We start from the raw sequence: 8,676 nt of genomic DNA on the forward strand, positions 1-8,676 counted from the left end.
AGGCGACAGTAATTGGAAGGAATATGTCTGAAGGTATAAACCAAGTCCCTTTCAGAGAAGCACCATTCTTCAGAGCAATGAAGGAAAGTAAGAACAAAATAGGGGAAATCAGTAACAAAACTATTTTCCATGGAAATTGTCTGCTGTATTAAGGCACAGGGGATAGCAAGTGCTGTACTAGAAAAAACACACACACAAAGCACAGAGCATGATGTCTTTGGGTTTAGGGGGACATATAAGCCTTACTGTGATTGTTGACAAAGTGCAAGAGACCCTTCTTCCTCTGAGGGGGTGCATCAAAAACACCAGTAAAAGAGAGTCAAACCTCCCTTCTCCCTTGTGTAAACTAATGAAATGATTCTGGTCACCAGCAAGGGATCAGGTCCTAGACATTTCAGCAAAACATTAGAAAGCATTGAGGCACAACTAGATGAAGGTGTGCAACCTTATATTCTGGCCTGTTGCTGAGACAGCTTTCCAGTACCAGAACAGTCTATTCAAGACCTGCCTGCTTGACTAGGTAGGGACAGCAGCCTTCTAGGCCCCTCGGTGAGGAAGGAATTTGAGGGCTTACTTGTTTGCTAAGTCTTGGTTGCCAAAAATGATTGGCCCTTTGGCCCAGTTTGCTAGTTCTGTTAGAGATGCTGAAATGTTCTCTCTGTCCTTTTTTAGGCAAGCTCTCAGCAAAATCAGTAAGGATTCATCTCTTTAAAAATCTACTCTTTTCATGTCCTTTCTATGAGGCATATGAATAATATCTTGCTAATGATTTTTAAATGCATCTCAGTAGGATATTAAATGCGGATTTGCATGGACAACTTTAGTGGTTTTGAAATGACAGTTAATCTCTAATAACCACTCAAAATTCAGTGTCAGGGTTTGTGTACATGTACATGCATCCCAGCAGTATCTTAGACTTGTCTTCCATAATGGCACTTTTAATTCTTTTGGGCCTCTTTTTTTTTTTTTTTTTCTTTTTAATTGGCTTGTTTTGCGTATTGAAACAGATGCATATTTTTCCATCCTAAATATTTAAGTGTTTGTTGTACGTTTAGTAAAGAGGTCACTCTTCCCATTTCCTCTTCCCTGACTCAACACCACTCTAATAACAATGGAAGGGGTCTCCTTCACATTGTGGAAGACTTTCTGGTCAACATGATGCATTGGCTAGTGTAGGACCTGAGCAAGGCGCAGGCAGTGGAGATTGTCCTGGGCCTAGCTGGGGGGTAGGTGACTTTCTTCAGTGCAACCCCCAGGCTGCTGTTTTGGATGTGACTTGAGACAAACAGCCACCACGAGAAGGCTTGTGGGGGGCAGCTGATGATGGAGGGAGGGCATAGGTGGGACAGCTGACCCAAAGTGACTACCGTGGAACATCATACTCAGAAGTAACACGTGGGTTTGGCCTTCCAGAGTAGCCATTGGTCTGCTTCTGGGTGGTGGTGAGCGATGGCTCCCCACTTCAGCTTACCTCTCTTGTTCTTTTTCTCTTTCCTTCTTCTCTCCCACTTTCCCAGGGGACATGCGCACTAGGGATGGATGAAGACAATACATGCAACCTCCATTGTTTTGTTTCATACACATTATTCACTGGGGAGCAATCCCCCCCAGATTCCCTCCAAGAGCCTCCTGGGAGCCATGGCTGTCCAAGCAGGTGGAGAAAATGCTCTCCTCCTCTTCCATGTCTTCCACCTTTCTCTTCTTTTTGGTTCTCTGGGTCCTGCCAGCTTTTGGGTGGCAGAGGTGAAGCTCTCTTAGGTGCTTCTGCATCAGGACAACGTTTCCTTCCATCTGGCATAATACCTCATAGCTGTCGTAAGAGTACCCACTGTGGCAGCACATCCCTAAGGAAGCAGAGGGTGTCTTGCTCATCTCCTGGAAGCAAGAGGCCAAAGGGGGCATGATGAAAGGGACATGGGCCTTGGGGGGGCTATGGACATCTGCAGCTGGGCTTGGCCTCTTCTTGAGAAACTTGGGTCCTGCTGGGCTGCTCCAGGCAGCATGGTGTGCAGAGAAAGCCTCAGGCAGGCTCCATATTTTTCTCCCTCCTGGGTCTGCCTGTCCCTTTTCCTCTTCTGAACTGAGATCCACCTCCGCCTCCCACGGGTGGAAGACCCAGGGCACCTTAGGGTCCTACTGAGTCCTTCATGACCACATGGGCTATTACTCCTTGTCCTACCCATTAATGACCCAAAGTCCAAGGTCCGGCAGTCCCAGCAACCTGGCACTGTCAGGCCTGCCTGACCTCCATCCCTCACCTCTCTGTGGCATCTCCTGGCTTTTCTCCACATGCAAATCCCCGCAAGGAAAACCCCGCTGAGCAGACACAGGGCTGGGCTGCTCCTGTATAGCACCTCCACATGCTCCTGTATAGCACCTCCACTATTTTGGCTGTGCTCCAAAGTGTTCAGTGAGGAGGAGCTGTGCCAGTGCAGGGGCATTACCCACGTCCCCTCACTTTTGGGCCCCTCACTACAAGAAAGACATTGAGGTGCTGGAGCATGTCCAAAGAAGGACTATGAAGCTGGTGAAGGGTCTCGAGAGCAAGTCCTGTGAGGAGAGGCTGAGGGAACTGGGCTTATTTAGCCAAGAGAAAATAAGGCTCAGGGGAGCCCTTATTGCTCTCTACAGCTACCTCAAAGGAGGTTGTAGCGAGGTGGGGGGGTCAGTCTCTTCTCCCTGGCACCAAGTGACAGGACAAGAAGAAACGGCCTCAAGTGGCATGAGGGTTGAGGTGGGATATTAGGAAACACTTCTTCACTGAAAGAGTTGTGTGGCATCGGAACAGGCTGACCAGGGAAGTTGTTGCAACGCCATCCCAGAGGTTGCATCCGGCTGGGACAGGGAGGCTGACGAGGTGCGGAGGGAGCCAACAGCGGTGAGACGTTTACATTGGGTGGCGCCGCCATTTCGCAGCCCTTCGCCGAGGCGATCGGCTCCGGGGCAGACGCGTTCTGCAGCGCGGCGGGGGATCGAAGCGGGCAGGGCTTTTTTTCGGCATCGAGGCCACTCGAGGCAGCCGAGGCAGCCGCCAGGGCCCAGCAGCCCTCGCAGGAGAGGCCGACGAGGTGGTGGTGCCAGCAGCGCCCCCTCCGCTGCCATACAAAGGCGGCCCCCGGGCAGCGGGAGCGACCAGGAGCGTGGCGACCTGTTCAAACAAATAAGTGTGTAGTTCAACCCGACTGAATTTCTTGATCTTTGCTCGGTAGGAGGATTCAGCAACAGCTCATGGAGAAACACACAATGGCAACGCACCTGAAGCTTTATTTAGTTAGAGTTTCCACTCCCTGCATGAGGTGCTGAACATGTTGCTTCTTAATCTGTTTATTTTGGTAAATTAGTATAATCTAAGTGCTCTCAATATATATTCATGAAGGTTAAAAGGAAAAAGTAGTATATGTTCCTAACAATACCTTTTTATTAGTCAAAGATTCTTGCTAGTTGAGAAAAATTCCCTTTGTTGTTGAGCTGCTACAGCAGGAAGCAGATGGCTGTTTAAATCCCAGAATTCCCACCAGGAAATGTGAACAGATGTCTGTAAACAGGAAAAAAAAAAATCTTTCTGTAAGTCCATATTCTGGAAACAGAGCTATTTATGAGATTTTATAAAAATCTGTCTGCTTCCAGAAGCTAATAAACCATTTTGTTTTCCATTACCTTTTCCCATTCTTTCCCCACACTTTGAAAAGTACTTATCGGTAACATGAATAAGGTTTTGATAAATACGACCAACTTTTAGTAGTGTAGGAATAGTCCCAGTAACCCACCTGACAATTGTGTATGTGTGTGTCATCCCCAAAATGATAGCTTCTTTTGCAGATTTCAAACATCGCAGACACAAAGTCTGTCATTGGCACAAGCATTGTACTAAAAAGCAAGGCTCAACACAAAACCAGATTCATTTCTGAAGACCTAGGCATTATAAAAGTACAGAGATGGTGGTAGGAAAGATTTAATGCTCAGCTAAAGTTTTGCTAACACAGCCCAAATCCTGTATCTTTTTTAAATACTCATTTTTCTTCCTTGTTTTTCAGTGTTGTGTATCCAATACACTGGAAAGGAAGACTATCTACTCTTACTAATGGCATTTGATGTCTAACAATACATAAAATTTAGTGTATGAACATGGAACAAAAGATTGACAGCTGCCCAAAAGCACTATTTAGTGTCATGGATGCATTAAAAAAAAAAAATTTACTGGGCGGACGGGAGGTAAAGAAGAGAAAAAAAGAAAAATCAGGCTTTCTGATATGACACCCCTTGGAGATTACAGAATATAAAAACAGCTTAAACTCAGTTCTTGTACCCTTAAGGATTCCTCTCTGATTTTCTCCTACAGCTGACTTTCAGACCTTGAAACAAAAACAAGCATGTCTGAGCTTTCTTATGTCTGAGTTTTCTCAGGTTGCTGCGAAATAAAGTAGCTTTATTGCAATTAAAGGAACATCAGGGGAACGGTCCTATATTCACATATAAGACAATGGGTTTCAGCCAACAGAATGTGCTTTGGGGTTGCTGTCAACTCAGTGCTCAGTAGTGGTCAGAAAAGCAAACTGAATGGTAGGTATTAATAGGAAAGAATTAAATAGCAAAACGGATACCATCATTCTCAAAACACGTACAGTTGTGGCTGAACACCATATACAGCAACAGGCCTTCCCATTCCCTCCAGAGAGGGTTCAGAGAAGGACAGTAATAGTGATTTAATGTATGCAATGGCTTCTGAAAAAGAAGCAGAATAGAGTAGGTCTGCTCAACTTGGGAAAGAGACAACTGTGGAAGGACGTGATAGAGGTCTTTAAAACCTGTGTGCAGTGATAGGAAGATAGACAAGAATCAATTGCTCTCTGTGCCTTCCAGTGTAAGGGCTGCAGGCCTCCAATAAAGCTACTGGTTGCCTAGTTCGGGATAAACAGAAGGACCTAATTCCACACACAGCATGTAGTTAAACTATAAAATTTATCATGATACGTGGAGGATGTTAAAATTTTACACCAAATGTAAAAATCACTGGGTAAGTTCATGCATAAATCCATTGAGACATTATAAATGCATAGAACCCCTCAGCTAAAATGTAAAATGTTTGAAGGTTGAGAATACATATGAGCTTGTTCTGCTCTCATTCCCTGACATTTTAGTGCTTTCAGAAAGAAAGCTGGACAAAACAGATCTTCGGTCTAGCTCAGTTTGGCTCTCTGTTATTTTGTGCAGACAAACATCTACTGCCACCACAACTGGACTGTGGAAAAGATTAAGTACCTCTATTCTTCCATATATTGGGAAACTACAGACATCTCCTTTATGCTGTACAGAGGAAAAGAAAGAAAATAGAGTAAATACAAAGATGTATGTAAATCATTTAATTTTGGTAGGAGAATTCTGAAGGTTATTAGGCCCCAAATTTATCCTATTTGGACTCATAGATATGTCTTGTAGATACAGACTTGTATGCTGTAACAAAATACACACTTTCCATGTAGCATGCATGAGAACTTTAGACAGCAGCTGCATGCATTCAGAGATAAAATAAGAAAGAGATGTGAACACAGAACTATTTCCAAAAGGACTATTGGAAACAGTCATCCCATTAGATATAACATCTTTAATTTTTTAAATAACATTGGGGAAAACACTGCAAAAAGAACAGGTATTGACCAAAATCGTGTTTCAAAACAACTCAAAATGACATACAAAGAAGCATTCTCTTTTTACTAACTGTTTACCTAACACATTAGCATGTTTGGCAAAGCTGATAATCTGAGTGGAGAACATCGTCATTGGCACAGACACAAAAGATTATTATTTCAAGAATTTTAACTTTGCATCCTTGCTCTCAGTCTTCATTTATGATGAAAAGCTGAAGCTGTGAATCACACAGATCAAAGCTCCTTTGTTTATGATTAAATGTTGATAATGAATTTGTAAATCTGTGCCAGTGGCAATTTTGAAATCCATGATTCAGCTCAGAGCTATGAATTTCAGCAGGTTATGTTTTTTCCATTTTGCCATATATACCCACAGTTAGAGTATGAGTCTATTCCTCACCAAACACAAGGACACAGTCTAACTGTCCTGTTAATTCTGATAAACTCATAGTGAATTTTCCACACAACTTACCCAGCCTGTTGTTTTTATTCAACTTTAGGTGCTTCCTAGGTTTTGGCTTTGATTAAGAAGTCCCTAATTCTGCAGAAACTGTGCTCCTTACTTCTTGCCAGGGAAAGGAAACACTGATATCCATAAAATGCAGATTGTTTTCTACACCTTTCTGTCTCACTTTCCCGAGAATCTTTCAGTATTGACAGACAGTTATTACTGGTATCAGAGTTAATTTGGTAGAGAGCCATCATTTCTTTTACTTCTCAACCATGAGATGCCAGCATAACATTTAACAGAATACACTGATTTAAAGTGGACTGTCTTTAATGCTACTTCATCCAATTTCTTTGCAAAGCAAACTAATCACACAGGAAAGTAGAAGATGGATATGGAGGTAAGAGAGTAATACTCAGGCTTCCTAACAATGAAACTGTTTGAAATAACCAACAGCATTGTTTTCTAAGCTGACGCTACTCTCCTGATAGCTATCGTATGTCTTTGCCACAGGGCCTAAGTGACCAAAGCACCTACTTTCAAGTGACACTCACAGGAATATAAGTAGTTCTTTATCACCAATTAGCCGTGACCTTGGCTTGTGAGATATTGCACCAAGAGTTATATTTTTAGAATGTAGGTTAATACACTGAACTCAAATCTTCAGGGTTCATTGCAAGCCAGACTTTCATATGTGAAAGAGGTGTCATAGGAAGATAGTGTATCAGGATAAGGAACTCATTAAATGGAAAGGAAACCTGCAGTAATTTCAGAAAATCTATCACTTTTGTTAAGTACATGGTCTAAGGACTCATGACAAAGTATTCAATTTTAATGCTTCTGTAAAGTAGCTATGCTATGTATTAGGATCAGTGTTCTCAGGCCGTGTGTAGAGCAGCTATTTAGAACCTCAGAACTATGATGTCTGTGTTTTCCAGAAACAGTGAATCAGTTTTTCTGGTGGCCTTCTGCTCTGGAATGAACATTGGGTGAGAGAAGAGAAAAAACAAAACTGTCTACATTTATGCAATTAACTTCTAAATAATAATAATAATAATAAAAAAAAACCATCGTGCTTGAAGGAACTATCCTATGTATCCAACAGTGCAGTGTTCAACCTCCTGCAAAGTGCAAAATGTCTGGAAATTCACCTTCAGCTGAACACAAAATAAAATGTTCAATTTAGTTTTAGCCAGACTTTCACAAAATGAGCATAAAGCAGAAAAATTCTATCAAATTAGTGACCTGACTGTCCTCAGAGAAAGCATCCAAACTAGTTGAGCACTGATACTGGTTCCAGAACTAAAAATCACATGGGCAGCATCAAATCTGAATGCACCAGTCCTTCAAATGTCTGTTCCTTCCACCTATCCTGACATGTAAGCAAATGCAATTCACTTTTCCCCCTCCCCTATAATCTTTTCTCCCTACGCTTTATTTTCAGTTGAATGAAAACAAAGGTTTTCTTCCAGTGAAATTGCAACCAGAGTGCACCTGATTTTACACTTGCTGTCAAGGAGTTGTACAAGTCAGCAGAGCCACTGTTTCACAAACACAAATGCTGCACATCAAGTGGTGCCATGCAGAAAAAGCCCACATGAACCACATGCCTTTGCAGGAATTGAGACAGTGCCATAACCTTCTTTTCTTGCTGAGGTTGCAGGAATGAGGCAACAGAAAGTTTTTAAGACAGAGAAAATAATAACAGAGGGCTACAGCTGGGCGCCTGGCTAGTTAAAGGAGGAGCACGAGGAATTTCTGTACCTTCAAAGTGCTGTTCTCTCTCCTCCCTATACGGAAAAGAGCTCCACGAAGGTGAAACAATTAAGTCAACTGCTTCCTTTTCCTCTAGGATTTCACTATATTACTTTCAGAATTAAATGTCTGTTATACCAGCTGTCTTATTTAAGATGTACAATAAGATTAGCAGGAAAACCCATACAAAACGTTTCTTTACCCTTAGCTTATCAACCAACTGCATTCATCTCTAGACATTTTATGCTGTTAAGGGCAGTAATTTCTTTCTCTATAAATTGTTGCTCTAACACACCACGAGGACTTCCCCATTATAACTCCTGCCTCATAGACAGCCCCTCTGCATCTCACTCTCAGTGCTTTCCATAGTAGCAAACTGGCAAGTCAGTTCCTTTTTTTGGTAAGGTCATGTTTGTGAAAAAGTTTGCAAATAACTGAAGGGAGCAAAAAGTTTTAAAGAAAAAAATACCAAAATCTAGATTTTTTTTTTGGGGGGGGGTGGTAGTGGTGATGTTTGTTTGTTTGTTTTTTGCATTTCAATTCAGAGTTCTTGTAGAATATTTAGTACATAATGAAAAGGTTATTTAATTAGCACAACAGTAACACACAGTATTCTACTCCTTTTCCTCCTTTTTTTTTCATAACAGAACAACTATAATTTACAAAACTTTGCATCATCTAAGAAACTAGGCCACTGGCAGTAGGTGTTTAATTTCTGCGGGTGCTGTAATTTCCTGATGCCCGTCTCTCCAAACTGTTATTTGGTTTGCCATCTGTTTGTGTGTGTGAAAATCTGCACCTCGCTGACGATCTTATACAGATTTGTCA

The sequence above is a fragment of the Anser cygnoides genome, chromosome 2, assembly GCF_040182565.1.
Source record: "Anser cygnoides isolate HZ-2024a breed goose chromosome 2, Taihu_goose_T2T_genome, whole genome shotgun sequence".
NCBI lineage: Eukaryota > Metazoa > Chordata > Aves > Anseriformes > Anatidae > Anser > Anser cygnoides.